The 15,641-nt window shown below is 39.8% G+C and overlaps 1 protein-coding gene across 1 annotated transcript in view; it reads right to left on the bottom strand.

The window, feature by feature from the left end:
* Window positions 1-15,641, bottom strand: part of gulp1a (GULP PTB domain containing engulfment adaptor 1a) — a 485,247-nt gene that overhangs the window by 256,063 nt on the left and 213,543 nt on the right. Inside the window, exon 2 of the mRNA XM_084309768.1 lies at window positions 1,686-1,769. The gene's annotated coding sequence lies outside the window, so the exon portion shown is untranslated. The remainder of the gene's footprint in view (window positions 1-1,685; window positions 1,770-15,641) is intronic.

Below are 15,641 nucleotides of genomic sequence, written 5' to 3'. Positions count from 1 at the left end.
TAGTGAGGACCAAGCCTTGCATCACGTGTCCCCTCCGGTACACGAGGAGGCAGCTGTCGCATCTTCTCACCTGAACAGAGCGATCTCTCAGTGGCAAGGAGTAACGCGTGGGAGGCTCACGCTGCCCCCGATACTTCCTGATTCTGCTGTAGCCTACAGGCGCACCAACCGACCTGTATGAGTCACTGTCCACAACGTCCAATCCCCACCCACTGGCTTTCCCACCCCTAACACTGCCAATTGTGTTAGTATGAACGACCAGCCAAGCCAGTTGCAACGCCGAGAGCACCCAGCATCTCCTGCGTTAGTGGCGAGCGCCTTGCCATTAGTAACCGATTTGACGCATTTTTGTCAGAAACTGGCGAAGCGAGACTGTTGCCTCAATAGTCCCTCGAGGGGCTCACATTACATTCACTGTGAATGTTGACGTTATCCAGGTAAAAAGTTAACTTGATTCAAGCGAGGCATTGCAACCAGAGTAATCTAAAAACTCCGCCTCCAACCTGCTGCTTCATGAGAGCAATGGCGCCATCGTCTGTAAAAATCAGGTGACTGCAAGTTCTGCAACTAGTGGATGTCCCTCATCCTTGACATAAATCATTTGATGTATAATTAAATCAAAGGAAATGCGTTTGTTTTGGCAAAATTATTCTGCTCTGTGTGACAATAAATAAATGAATGATGATATGCAATTTAAAACCAAAACTAAGGCCTCAGTATGAGTTTAAGAAGTGAACATGGTCATGTTTGTTGAATACATTTTTTTTTAAATCCAGATTTTTTTTACATTTTTTATCCCGATCTTCTGAAAATCATGTGATCTGCCCCCGATCCCGATCACGTGATCGGATCGGGACATCCCTAGTAATAATGACTGATTCTGATCCACACATGAACTCAGTAACACAACAAATAGTTGTGAACTGATTAAAAGGTTTAGGGGAACTGCATACCGTAGCCTATATCTTGGATTTGGACAGATTCCTGTGCCCTTAGCGGGTGGAGGTGCAGGCATGACTAATTGACTATATGCCAAAATGGATATTAAAACTGTACTGTGCCGGAGGATCTCTACTAACACACTCCCAGCTGCGCTACCCCATCCATCTCAATGCAAATGGGTTCGTTTTGAGCCATGAAATGACCAAACAGGTGCCTTGCTCAAGGGAACCTAGGCAGATACAGTATGGTGGGCATCATAGATGTAATACCAGCTCATAGCTGGAATACTCTGGGTTACTGGTGGTCGGCCTCTTTAGCTCATGAGGACAAGGAACAGGGACACAACATGTCTTCATGGTGCTTGAGTTACCAAGCTGCGCTTCAACCCGCAAGGCACAAATTCCCTGGCAAAGCCCAAATAGATTCCATAAGAAGACTAAAATGACGACATTAAAATGTAATTTCACTCCTGTACACATTATAGAGCTCGGAGCCGAAGGGGCCATGGCAGGAATAATGGAGCGCAGTGCCACCAGGGGAGCAAGAACAAACTGGTGTTTTGTTAGATAAACATGGACAACATGGAAATGAACTGAACTCAAATAACAATGGGCATATATGGATTGCTTTGGGAGCTACCAGGTTGAGCTGGATCGGGAGGTGGGTGTGTACTGTAGTACGATCGATAGGTTCAGCAACGTCTCCCGTGTGTGTAAGACAGAAGATAAGGGTGGGGGGCTTACCGGTACTATGGATTGTTGATGACAGGGTTGCTTTGTTGAGCCTCACTCATCTAATGGCTGGTGGATTCTCATGAGTGCTGTCTTCTGTGGGGAGAGAGAGAGAGAGAGAGAGAGAGAGAGAGAGAGAGAGAGAGAGAGAGAGAGAGAGAGAGAGAGAGAGAGAGAGAGAGAGAGAGAGAGAGATAGAGAGAGATAGAGAGATAGAGAGATAGAGAGAGAGAGAGAGAGAGAGAGATAGAGAGAGAGAGAGAGAGAGAGAGAGAGAGAGAGAGAGAGAGAGAGAGGGTAGAGAGAGAGCAAGAGAGAGAGAGACAGACAGACACAGTTAGCATCATGATTTTAGGAATGTCATACAACATACAGAGCAATACAAACAATGTGCATCCTACTGTTCAAGTTCAAGTTCAAGTTCTTTAATAGTTGTCATACAGAAGTACAGAATACTTTCATACAAAATGCTTCTTACTGTTACGCTCCAGAGACTGTGCTAGACAAGATAGTATCAAATAACATAATAACATAATATAGCATGAATTTAGAAGAAGAAAATGAGGTCACAGTGTTCGGTATAGACATATGTACAATGTTCTGAGTTACCATATAATATACAATACACAATACTATGCAGTGTACTAATGTACAGTACTATCTAGTGCAAAGCAGAAATGGGATGAGGTACAATTTTAGGTACAATTTACAGTAAGGTGTACGAGTTGTAGTGCAATCCTCACCATAAATATAAAGTGTGGGGAGTGGGTGCTACAGTGTGTTTGTTTAAAGTGGGTGTGTGCTATAAGTGTGTGGAGTGGGTGCTACAGTGTGTTTGTTTAAAGTGAGTGTGTGCGTGTGGATGTGTGTGCTATGTGCGTTTGGTGGTTGTTGTTGTGTAGTGTTCATTCATTGTTCGTTTAGCAGCCTGATGGCCTGGGGATAGAAGCTTCTTCTGAGTCTTTCTGTGCTCGCCTTGAGACTCCTGTATCGCTTGCCTGACCGCAGCAGTTCAAAGAGGCAGTTGTTCGGGTGACTGGAGTCTTTAATGATTCTCTTAGCCTTGCCCTTGCAACGCTTGTAGTAAATGTTCTGGAGGGTGGGGAGCCCCCCTCCAATTGTGCGTTCGGCTGAACGTGTCACTCTTTGTAGTCTGCTTTGGTCTTGTGCAGTGCTATTCCCAAACCAGGAGGTGATGTTGCCGGTCAAGATGCTCTCTATTGTACATGAGTAGAAGTTCTTAAGGATCTTCTGGCTGACTTGGAACTTCCTTAGGCGCCTGAGGAAGTAGAGGCGTTGTCGTGCCTTCTTCACAACACTGTTAATGTGTGTGGTCCATGTCAAGTCCTCGGATATGTAGGCTCCGAGGTACTTAAAGCTGTTGACTCTCTCAACCGGTGCCCCGTCGATGCTGAGGGGGCTGTAGTCCTTGACCCCCGACCTCCTGAAGTCCTGTAGATACATGCTTGCAGATTAAGCAGAATGAAATGTTTAATCTCTAATGATACAATGGGCCTATTTGTGGAGCTCTGTGTTTCTATTATCTAAGGTAGCCTATTTAATTAAATACATCTGAGAAAGGAAACTGGCAGACTTAATGAAATGATCAGGCGTGTGAGTATTATGGGTTCTTTATTGGCTATGTGAGGTCAATATAACAGAAGGATTATTTGTTATCCTGTGTGTTATCTTTACCACATGTAACACATCAAGATGTATTATCTTCAACCTCTCGTCCACCTCTCCTGCTTGGAGTAGCTGTGCGGTTGAAATTATGGCAAGAGAAAGAAATCTTCATCTTCATCTTTCAACCAAGTTGCATGAGCTGGAAACAAGTAATAAGGGATACAAATTCAGCTACTCTTGCAGACCGATGGATGTTCTTTTTTTTATCCACTTTTTCTCCTTATTTTCTATTTTTCTCGCATCCCAATTTCACTGTTTCCAATTCTCCCCTCCCCTGTCTTGAACGTAGGGCTGGGCGATATGGACAAAAATCATATCGTGATAACGATATGATAAAGTTATCATATTTCTCGATATCGATAATTATCGAAATTGTTATAAGTATAAATAAAAAAATAAATAAATTTAATTTTTTTACTTTTTTTTTTTACAACATATGTATGTTTATTTTGCAGCAATTCTTTGTCGTTGCCGCCATCTTTAGTGTTACATCCCCTCACACTCCAGTTCTCAGGCTGCAGCTGGTTTAAAAGCTAAAGTAAACCGGCTTCTCTGCTGGCTGTGGCTCCAGGGGAGTTGAACAGTTCTGGCTCTGCTAGTTTATTTTCTATCTTTTGGCACTTTTTTGGTGGACAAACCACCGCACATGTGCACCGTGACTCGTGACTGGAGTCTAGTTCTGCTAGCACACATAGCCTACTGTGTACAGACGTTTTCAAACTGTATTTTAAATTAGAAAGCAAACTAAATAAATGGACAAGAGAAAAATAAATCTCAATTTGGTCAGTATTGTCATTTGGACAAGCAAAGCCATTACTTTAAGTTGCAGGCAAGAAAGACAAGTCTGTCCACGTGTCTCTGTTTTAAGTTTTAAAACTGCCCTGTTGCAAAAAAAAAAAAAAAACGATTTTTTTTAATTTCGATATTCGATATCGATTATTAAAATATATCGCGATATTTATCGTTATATCGCCCAGCCCTACTTGAACGTTGCTCGCATATGCCCCCCACAGGTCGGTCGTAGGTAGGATAGAAGCCTTGCATCACGTGTCCCCCTCCGGTACACGAGGAGGCAGCCTGTCGCATCTTTTCACCTGCCAGCGCGGACTGGCGAGGTGTAACGTGTGGGAGGCTCACACTACCCCCGCTATTTCCTGTCCGCTGTGCCACCCAGCCGCACCGATGGATGTTCTAAAAAAATTCAATAATGTTGTAGCCTCGATGCAGTAATAATTTATTAATTGTATTATTATTACATTATACACATCAGGGCATTGATCTTGTTGATCTTACCCATTTAACCAAGTTCAATGGCAAAATGACAAAATGTCAAAGTTAATCAGATCCTGGGTTAATCATCAGTGAATGAATCAAGGCCAATATGTTTTCCATTGACAGTTTTGTTTACGTCAACTGCCCTGATTCAGCCTGCTGATCGAGTTTCATTTCTCCTCTGTGTTCAATAAATGTAACAAATTAGATTTGGGTCCCGACTTTATTTGACTAATGAATGGAAAGTGGAAATTATGATTATTTAGCGATGGCAAGGATCACAGAAGCCCTACTGGCTACATTATGTGTGCCCTGCACCCTTTGGTTCGGTTAACTGCATGTATGCATGCATGCATACATGCATACATACATACATACATACATACATACATACATACATATATACATATATACATATATACATATATACATATATACATATATACATATATACATATATACATATATACATACATACATACATACATACATACATACATACATACATACATACACAAGACATATAGTGAAATCAAGGTGGCCATGCCCGCCTTCGATTGTGCAAAAATACAATATAATAATATAATAAAACAGAATAGATAATAAAATAGACATGATAAAAAGTAAAGGTAAAATACAATACAATGCTAAGCTTACGAATGAAAAGGTAATGGGTACACTACTATACAATATCCTATACAGTTATACCAGGGTTAGAAAAAAATATAAAAATTCAAGCGCTTTTTTTGCCCCCCTTAATTTATTTTTGGGGGCTTTTTTTGTATTTCGGGGGCACAGAATTTTTATGATGAAAATTGACAAAGATTATAAAACATTGTTGACACTTTGTTTTACAGTCTTCGTCCCTATGTTTGATAACGTAATGTTAATGTCTCCATATATAGGGCTCTACGCTAACCTTTTTCCCAAGGACCACATGTGCTCCTAAATAAAATGTTAATAAATAAAATCTAAATACAAATTTAGGAGCACACAAATAAATTTAGGAGCACAGTGAAAATTGTTCAAGTAACACACACACACGATGTGTGACATGGCTTGGTTTCATGTTTTGAGGTACCTTCAATTATCTGTAAATAATACATACATACTCTATCTAAATAGATTAAATATGATTGTCCCTGAGGGCAAGTTGTGTTGTTGTCTTGATATATCTACAAATAGCAGACGAATAGCCGGTTGCCTCTGGATCAATGCATATCTAACATTGAATAATATTATTAGCTATTTTTAACATCCCTAATTCCAACAGTCAAGAGGCTTGTTTCAAATTGATGAAAAACCCCACACACTCAACAACATCCACCTCAAACACAACAAAAGAACAGAGCATCTCATGAACTTATGTCATGGACTCTATGGACTGTCAGCTGAACTCGCACCAATGCATAGGGAAATAGTAAGACATGACATCCCATAATTATTTCATAATACAAAGTTTCTGAATGGACGTTTGGATTAAAATCATCCCGAAGACAGCATTGGAACGTTTTTGAGTATAGGCTCTGGCCAGATCTATCAATGAAATACGTTGCACGCTCAGCGCTGTGCAATGAAGGAAATGCGCATCGGGATCGGATTTGGATGTTATTCTTTGAAGTTGTGTTACGGCACGGGCACCAATGGCGGCTCGTGAACTTTTCTCTTGGGGGGTCGATCATACCAAAAATGTACATGTACCAAGACACAATGCCACACTGCACACAAACACGCGCGTGCGCACGCATCGCGAAACCACACACTACTGTGTGCGTCAGAGAGCGTCGGTGAAACCAAAAGCAAACAGATATTTAAGTAGGTACAGTTACAGTACAACTATCACCATTGCCATCAGCGAGAGAGAGCGAGAGAGAGAGAGAGAGAGAGAGCGAGAGCGAGAGAGAGAGGGAGAGAGAGGGAGAGAGAGAGAGAGCGAGAGAGAGAGAGCGAGAGAGACCGAATTAACTCACTGTTTACGTGGTCCACTGTTGTCCCCAGACTGTTGATGTATATCCAGTTATCCACTCTGTCCAGACTGCATCCAGATTAGCTTGTTAGCACAACACAACAGTACTGTGATGAATTCAATGAATGAGTGTCTTTGCCAATTTCCGCGTCGAACAGCCTGCAAACTACCTGGCGTTCTATCACCATGCTCTAAGACAAACTCTAACCTTAACCAACTTTGAAAGAGTGCCTAAGCTTAACCGTCGAAAGAACTTGCCGTCACGCTCTAAGACAAACTCTAACGTTACCTAAGTTGTCCTTAACCTACTTCGAACGAAGAGTCAAGAGTGGCTTAACCAGTGTAAAAACTGACGTCGGCCAATCAGAGAGCGTATCCGCGAAATGCGGCTATGGAAAAAAAAACTGACGTCGGCCAATCAGAGAGCGTCTCCACGAAATGCGGCTACGGAAATAAAAAAAAACTGCTAAGGCTGCTTGCCTAGACCGCTTCAAATCGCGCCCGGCTTCCAACATAATACATCATATTTCAACGCACAGCTGATTGGCTGTGACGGATACAGCGATGAAACAGTGACGCGCACTCAGAGCGCTATTGCGTCTAGCCCGGGCCGAGAGAAATACGGCTAGGAGAAATGCGGCTATGCGACAGTGAGTCACTTCCTGTTCAGGAAAACGATTATTTTTATTTGATATATTAACGTTATATTGTGCATTGGAAACACAAACACTTAAAATGAGTAAATATTATTCATTTTAAACATGTTTATATTATTTATAGGGCTATAAAACAAAACAAAAAATAAATATTTCGTGTTCTTCTCTCTTTTAACCAGGGTTCACCAGGGGGGTCGGCGCCCGAGCGCCCCTAGTGGCCAGCCGCCACTGACGGGCACACTGAACGCGCACAAATTTCACGCACGGGTTCCGCGCGGGATCGCGCGCCTGGCCAGGCACACCTCCGACGACTTGAGCGCGCAGAAGCGCACAGAGGAAGGCACATTTACATTGGGACAGCTGTAAATGCCTAGTCTATATGCGAAGTCAGTCCCCGTTTGAAGATTTTTTTAAGATTTCCAGTTCCAGTGTTCTATTGTCCATTTTGCATGTATAACCCGTTATTATATAATTAATTAATATGTTAGAATTCATTTTAGAATGATGATCAGTGTGACTGTACTCCTGAAAGAGCAGCGTGGAACCCCAGCAGCAGCAAGAGCTCTATCTCTCTATCTCTCGCTCTCTCTCTCTCCCTATCTCGCTATATCTCTCTATCTCCCCCCCCCCCCCCCTCTCCCCCCCCCCCCCCCCCTCTCTCTCTGTCTCTGTCGGGACAGACAGGCAACCAGATATAGACAGATAGACAAACAAACAAACAAACAAACAAACAGACAGACAGCCAGGCAACCAGATATGACAGATAGACAAACAAACAGACCGACAGACAGGGCGGGGTACTAACTATAGTAATATGGTTTATTTGCATTGGGAAAGATACATTACAGACACATTAGCTGGTTGAACAACATCTATTGAAAGATAGAGAGAAAATGAGAGAGAAAGAAAGGCAGGGAGAATAAAGAGAGAGATAAAAAGAGAGAGCTGTATGTACTGTATTGTATACCCATTCTGCAATCTGTTAATAAAATATACACTGATATCAAGCCTACTGGTTGCTGTTCAATCATAATAATAATAATTAGCTGTCAGGAAACAAATAAAACGTTTGTCATTATAGGTGACAAGGTGGATTGACTTAATGACTGCTATCTTCTTCTTCTTCTTCTTCTTCTTTTTCTTCTTCTTCTTCTTCTTCTTCTTATGCAACATTGTAGGTTATAGTTATAGGTATAAACACACATACAGACAGGGGGGGTTGGGCGTTTATTTGCATTGGGAAAGATACAGACACAGCTGGTTGAACAACATCTATATCTGTGGTAATAATGCAGATATTCAATTGTATTTCTGTGACAATGCGCGTGGCACACGCCTCCAGCGCCGCCTCGAATCCGATTGAAGCGGAAAAGATAGCTTGCCGCTCGGGAGCCGCCCGCGAGGCGCGCTCCCGCTTGCGGCCAGTGTGCACAGTAGCGTCCGTTAACATGGGAGCGGAAGTGAAGAGGCAGCCGCCCGTCCGTCCGTGTTCATTCGTTAGCAGTGTGCCCGTGCCGTTACAAATGGAACGGTCTTTCCCCGCGGAACACAAGTTACTTAACGTTACACAGGTCGCGCTATGCATGCTTAGCTTGCTAACGTTAAGATAGCAGTGTAACTTAATGTTACACTATGCATGCTTGATGAAAGCAGAGCTCTCTGTCTGTCTGCGTTCGCACCTCTCAAGTACCTGTAACACGCAGCGGGCCCCGCCTCCCTCCCTCCTTGCAACAAACGTTCCACCCAAAAACTGAATTTCAGTCCAGTTTCTGAACTATTAACAGCGGAGCTGTTTTGTAATCGTCACTCGTCTCGCACACTGCGAGTAAATGATTTTTCCGGTTTGCACACACACATATTATTAGGGGCAAATACGAGGGAAATGCTCGCACTGTAGAGCATATATATATAATTATATATATAATTAGTAAACTGTCGGGGGCTTTTCTTGCCCCCCTTAACTGATTTGCAAGGGCATTTGGTCAATTTTCGAGGGCATTTTTGCCCCAAGCCCCCGTTAATTTCGAACCCTGAGTTATACTATGTATACTAAACTATCCTAGCTATACTATACAGAACATGCAGCTATGTTTTTCCCCCTTTAAAGTGACCTTTTCTTTTGTGTTTAAAGTGACCTGTAGTGTGTTTGTGTGTGGGATAGTGCAGGATGTGGGGTGTGTGCGTGTGTATGTGTGTGTTCATGTGTGCCTGTGTGTGGAGGGATCAGTGTATACGTGTAGGCTATAGCCTAGGTAAAGCTCTGTGGTAACAAACATTTGAAAATATGTTTATCTTTATATCCCTAGTACACATGATTCATTGTTGGGCAGGAGGAGCTCCAAAACTAATGCACAAAGATTCATGCTATTCTTTTTATGCAATACTTCAACAATGAGTAGATAATGAAAAAGAAAATTGAAAAAATCAATACCCTCCCACCACCACACAATGTCCCCCACATTACAAAACATCAGAGATATACATCAGGGGCGGAGCTAGGGGGTGGCTACCTGGGCTCAAGCCCCGGATGTATTCTGAAAAGCCCCGAATCTATTTAAAATTTTTTTTTTTTTTTTTTTTTACAATTCATCATTGTTACATGAAAATATGTTTGCACCAGATTTAGCAGAAGCTAATTTCCATCTGTGGTCTATCCAGCTGCTAACTGTATTTGAGTGAGTTAAGTCTTGGTGTTATGGTAGACTCAGACCTAAGCTTTAAATCACAATCAACAAGTTGACAAAAACTTAATTCTTCCACCTTAGAAACATAGCTAAAGTACGGCCATTTATAAATCAAAAGGACGCTGAAAACCAGATCCATGCCTTTATCTCAAGCCAACTCGACTACTGTAATGCACTCCTTACCGGCCTCCCGAAAAAATACGATGATAACTATTTTATTGCAATGCACTATTGCATTATTTTATTCTATTTTACTAACAATTTTATTGCACTGCACTATTTTACTTTGTATCAGTGAATCATAGACGCCTGGCCATAAGAGCATTCGGAGCATCTCTGCTCTCCCACTATTGAACTTGGGGGAGCAAAGGTATGATCTTGCTCCACCACTTTTTGATTATATGAAAAATATGATATATCCCCCCCCAATATATAAATCTAACCATAACTACGTTATGGTTAACTGAGTTTTATAGTGAAAAGAGCAGCTTTATTGGTCAAGATTGAAGGCTCTATATTGCAGGAAATTGCACGTACAGGTTCATTAAATTCAAAAGAAATCTGTCGTGGAGGGGGTCGTGCCTGACCCCCTACAAACCACCCCTTGCCTGCCCAATTTTTTATTTTTTTTTTAATTAAAAGAAAAAAAAAGAAAAAAAAGGGGGGCCCATCTGGGCTAAGCCCCGGATCTCCTACAATCCTAAATCCGCCCCTGATATACATCAACAAAACTGAAACGATTTATAATAATAAAATAATTTAAAAATAAATAAGAAAAAAGGGGTACATTTTCTGCCTAATCAATCAATGAATCGGTTTGGTCCCAGTCTGCTGACACAAGCAGTCACTATTTCGTGTCCCCTTCCAATGTTAAATGTATCATGTATGAAGTGCATTATGCATATCTAGTAGACCCAAAGTCTGAAGTAATTTTGCATGATGGCTGCATGTGGGAGATATTCTTCACAGCCGCCGATCAATTAGTGTACAAACATCGAGTCCATCGGTGAATCAAGGTTTTCCAGTTCATTTCAATTAAAGGGGAACTACGCCCAATTACAGAATTTATACGTGTTATTCCTCTGGTCTAAGACAGTAGAAACTAGAAACATATTAATGTAAATGAACAACTCTCTCCAGAATCCAAAAAATAAAGTCCTAAAACTCAAATGTGATGTCATAAAGCCTATATAGACAATGAATTGGGAATTTTATAAATAATAATAATAATAATAATAATAATAATAATAATAATAATAATAATAATAATAATAATAATAATAATAATAATATAATAATAATAATAATAATAATAATAATAATAATAATAATAATAATAATAATAATAATAATAATAATAATAATAATAATAATAATACATCTATCTTATATATCGCTTTTCCAGGTGCTCAAAGACGCTTTACATGGGTAGCAGGGCTTGACATTAACACCTGACCACCGGCCAAATGCTGTCACAGTGGCCGGTGACTTTTTTTCGATGAAAAAAAAACATTGTAGTCTACAAAAGGCATGGGCAATAATTAAGTCAATCCAAGTGATACTACATAATACTACAACTCCCACAACAATTCGGAAAAGTGCATTACCGGCCAGATCCTGGTAGTGGTGCTGTCTCGATAATGGAGTACTCCTTGTTTTCAGACCAGATGTAAAAATTTTTCATTCAGGCCTACTTTTTCTGTTAGCGTGAAGCTATGCCTTCATCAGATCGCATGGAATACCTTTTGCAACGCCGAATTAAGTATGCAGTAAAGGAATATAGCATCAGCCAATGGACATATCGATCTACCAGATGGCGATCAATAACTGGGAAATCCTTTTTGGGATCCAACGGGCCACAGGTAAGAACGATTTCATGCTGATCAGGCCTTGTTAGCATAGCTTGTTTAGCTATGGGGAAATGGTTCGGCTCATCTGACAAGAACTATTTTATATTCAATATGAAAAAAAAACGTTTGTTTCTACATGCCTTTGTTCGTTCACAATTACAAGTTAAAAAAGGTAAATATTGAGGGAAAACCAGGCGCATTTCTTGGAAACGGAGTTATAGAGCTTTTTGTGCAGCATGCGCAAATTGGGATTCGCTGCCTGAGACACATTATTTCCATGGTAACACGACTCCACGTTATAACCTATTTAGACTGGTAAATGTCTAGAAACACAGCCAAAAGCATTGAATTATAAATTATTCTGTATTCTACTATGACAAATACCAAACATGAAATACAGTAAAGCTATTTTTATCGATCAGGTAGGTATATTGTATTGATCAGGTTAGTAGGCCAATAGCTATTGAATTCGATCAGGTATAGTATATTTACAGGTCATAGGCAACATAACTACACACATTATTCCGTTTGTCAAAACCAAAATGGGGGGGGGGGGCTAAATGATCGAACACGTTATAACCTATTTAGACTGGTAAATGTCTAGAAACACAGCCAAAAGCATTGAATTATAAATTATTCTGTATTCTACTATGACAAATACCAAATATGAAATACAGTAAAGCTATTTTTATCGATCAGGTAGGTATATTGTATTGGTCAGGTTAGTAGGCAAATAGCTATTGAATTCGATCAGGTATAGTATATTTACAGGTCATAGGCAACATAACTACACACATTATTCCATTTGTCAAAACCAAAATGGGGGGGGGGGGGGGGGGGGGGGGGTAAATGATCGAACACGTTATAACTAAGGCTGTCAAATTTAACGCGATATTAACGCGTTAACTCCTGATTCTATTAATGCCACTAATTTTTTTAACTCAAGATTAACTAAATTTTTCACTCAGGTGTATTATTGATGCTCTCATTGATGTTTGTTTCTGAAGTGTGTGTGTGTGTGTGTGTGTGTGTGTGTGTGTGTGTGTGTGTGTGTGTGTGTGTGTGTGTGTGTGTGTGTGTGAGAGATAGAGAGAGAGAGGGGGGTGAGAGAGATGAGGAAGGGGCAAGAGAGAAAGAGAGCTGGGAGAGTGTGTGTGTGAGGGAGAGAGGGTGGTGTGTGATTAATCAGCCCTTGTGTGTGTGAATGTAACAAGTTCCTAACGTTTTCTTTCCCCTATTATTTCATGCACACTTTATTCATTGTTTTAAATATTTATTTTAAAGTTATTTTGTGCATCACTCTGTTTTGAATTTGATGCAAATTTGCAATGCATGAGGGTCATCATTTTGTGTTAAATGGCTACATAAAGCAAGCATTTGTTGACTCGCATGTTAATAAGAGTATTAAAACTTGGAACTTGAAAAAGATCTGTTTAAGGTAAAAAAAAAAAAAATGTGATTAATTTGCGATTAATCGCGAGTTAACTATGGACAATCATGCGACTAATCGAGTTAAATATTTTAATCGTTTGACAGCACTAGTTATAAAAAAAAGATATAATATAAGATATATTTTAAGCACTTGCAAATGTCACAGTCTAAAACTATATCCATTGAATAAAGACCTGGTGATGAATGGGGTATCAGCACCCCCTGGTGCTGGCGGTCAATGTGTTAAGGGGATGCAGACCAGAGAAAGACTTTTGTCTTGTTTACATCAGGGTCCCCCATTTTCAATTCATCATAACATTTATGACATACACAACATACAGATATATACAGTACTGTTATATCCAGACATTTATGACATACAAGATATACAAATATACAGTACTGTTTATTTACAGACAGAGTTTCTAAAAGAGAATAATATACATTTGAGGGGGAAGAAACAGTACATTGGAGGGGGTTGGGTGGGTGGGAGTTTGGACATTTACCGTTTCAACATCCACAAACATGAGGATCTCATGGATTACCATAAATAAAAAGGTCCACAGCACTACACATTCTGAAAAACTGAATGTCACAATCATTTTATGAATGTCCACCATTGTACACTTCACAGGAATTACATTAATACATCAAAAGCCATTAAAGCTTTCATTTGTTTGAGCACTTAGATTGACTTGTTATCGAAAAGTAATAATACATGTAAAGGTTGTTACATATTAGCCTAACTAGCCTAACCAGTTAACACCTCAGAAATGTACTTGGTATTGACTGGCACAGTAACACTAACATCTTCAAAATACACATATTTGCCATCTTCCCCAGAGTCAGACAAGATAAGATATATATCAATGTAATCTCTTTGTGTCCTATACAGATATACAGATAGAGATCTGGTTGCATGCTAGACTAGCCTAGCATAAGAACTGGAAGCAGGGGGAATCTGTTAGCCTAGTCAAAAGTAAAGAAATACACCTTCCATGAATTCCAAAACTGTTCTATTTAAACATTGCATCTTGTGTATTTACCACATTATCTGGTTATAATCGACCGCTCAGCCCTTTAGTTCCGTAAATTCTGGTTCAAATAGATAAGGTTCAGGATGCTGGTCTGTCCAGAAGTAATAATCCTCACCCTCTCTTACAAAGACAGGACCCAGCAGTTGTTTGTCAAGACAATGTCTCCAACCGTGTATCTGCTATGAAAACACTGCTGGACACACAGAGATATGAAAGCCTAAGGTGAAAGCCCAAGGTGACAGCCTGCGCACGTGGGTGTGTCCGACTTATTTTTGGTAATTTGGTTACCAGAGCTCCAAGTGTATCTGAGGGGTGAGAGGTAAACTTGTAGCCTAATTTTAAGAGACACGTCGCTAACACTAAATTATTGGATGTCATTGCTAACGGTTACAGGCATTTTATTACAAAAATAAATATGACACTATGCAGCATGCAGATAGATATGTACATTATTCAACAGGGTGGCCTATCTCACAAAATGCAACGCGTCTCATGTCATTCCTCCACATGCCAGAGATAATCTTTGCTCAATTATACAGTATATATATATATATATATATATATATATATATATATATATATATATATATATATATATATATATATATATATATATATATATATATATATATATATTAAGGCTGTTCTATTAACGCCACTATTTTTTTTAACTCACGATTAACTTTTACGTTTTTTTTTTTTTTTACTAGACTTCACTCAGGTGTATTATTGATGCTCTCATTGATACTATGTTTGTTTCTGAAGTGTGTGTGTGTGTGTGTGTGTGTGTGTGTGTGTGTGTGTGTGTGTGTGTGTGTGTGTGTGTGTGTGTGTGTGAGAGATAGAGAGAGAGAGGGGGGTGAGAGAGATGAGGAAGGGGCAAGAGAGAAAGAGAGCTGGGAGAGTGTGTGTGTGTGAGGGAGAGAGGGTGGTGTGTGATTAATCAGCCCTTGTGTGTGTGAATGTAACAAGTTCCTAACGTTTTCTTTCCCCTATTATTTCACGCACACTTTATTCATTGTTTTAAATATTTATTTTAAAGTAATTTTGTGCATCACTCTGTTTTGAATTTGATGCAAATTTGCAATGCATGAGGGTAATCCTTTTGTGTTAAATGGCTGCATAAAGCAAGCATTTGTTGACTCGCATGTTAATAAGAGTATTAAAACTTGGAACTTGAAAAAGATCCGTTTAAGGTAAAAAAAATAAAAAAAATAAAAATGCGATTAATTTGCGATTAATCGCGAGTTAACTATGGACAATCATGCGACTAATCGAGTTAAATATTTTAATCGTTTGACAGCACTAGTTATAACCTATTTAGACTGGTAAATGTCTAGAAACACAGCCAAAAGCATTGAATTATAAATTATTCTGTATTCTACT

The sequence above is a fragment of the Notolepis coatsorum genome, assembly GCF_963971535.1.
Source record: "Notolepis coatsorum genome assembly, chromosome: 3".
Classification (NCBI taxonomy): domain Eukaryota; kingdom Metazoa; phylum Chordata; class Actinopteri; order Aulopiformes; family Paralepididae; genus Notolepis; species Notolepis coatsorum.
Note: the sequence above shows the minus strand (reverse complement) of the source record. Positions and strands in the feature narration are given on the sequence as shown.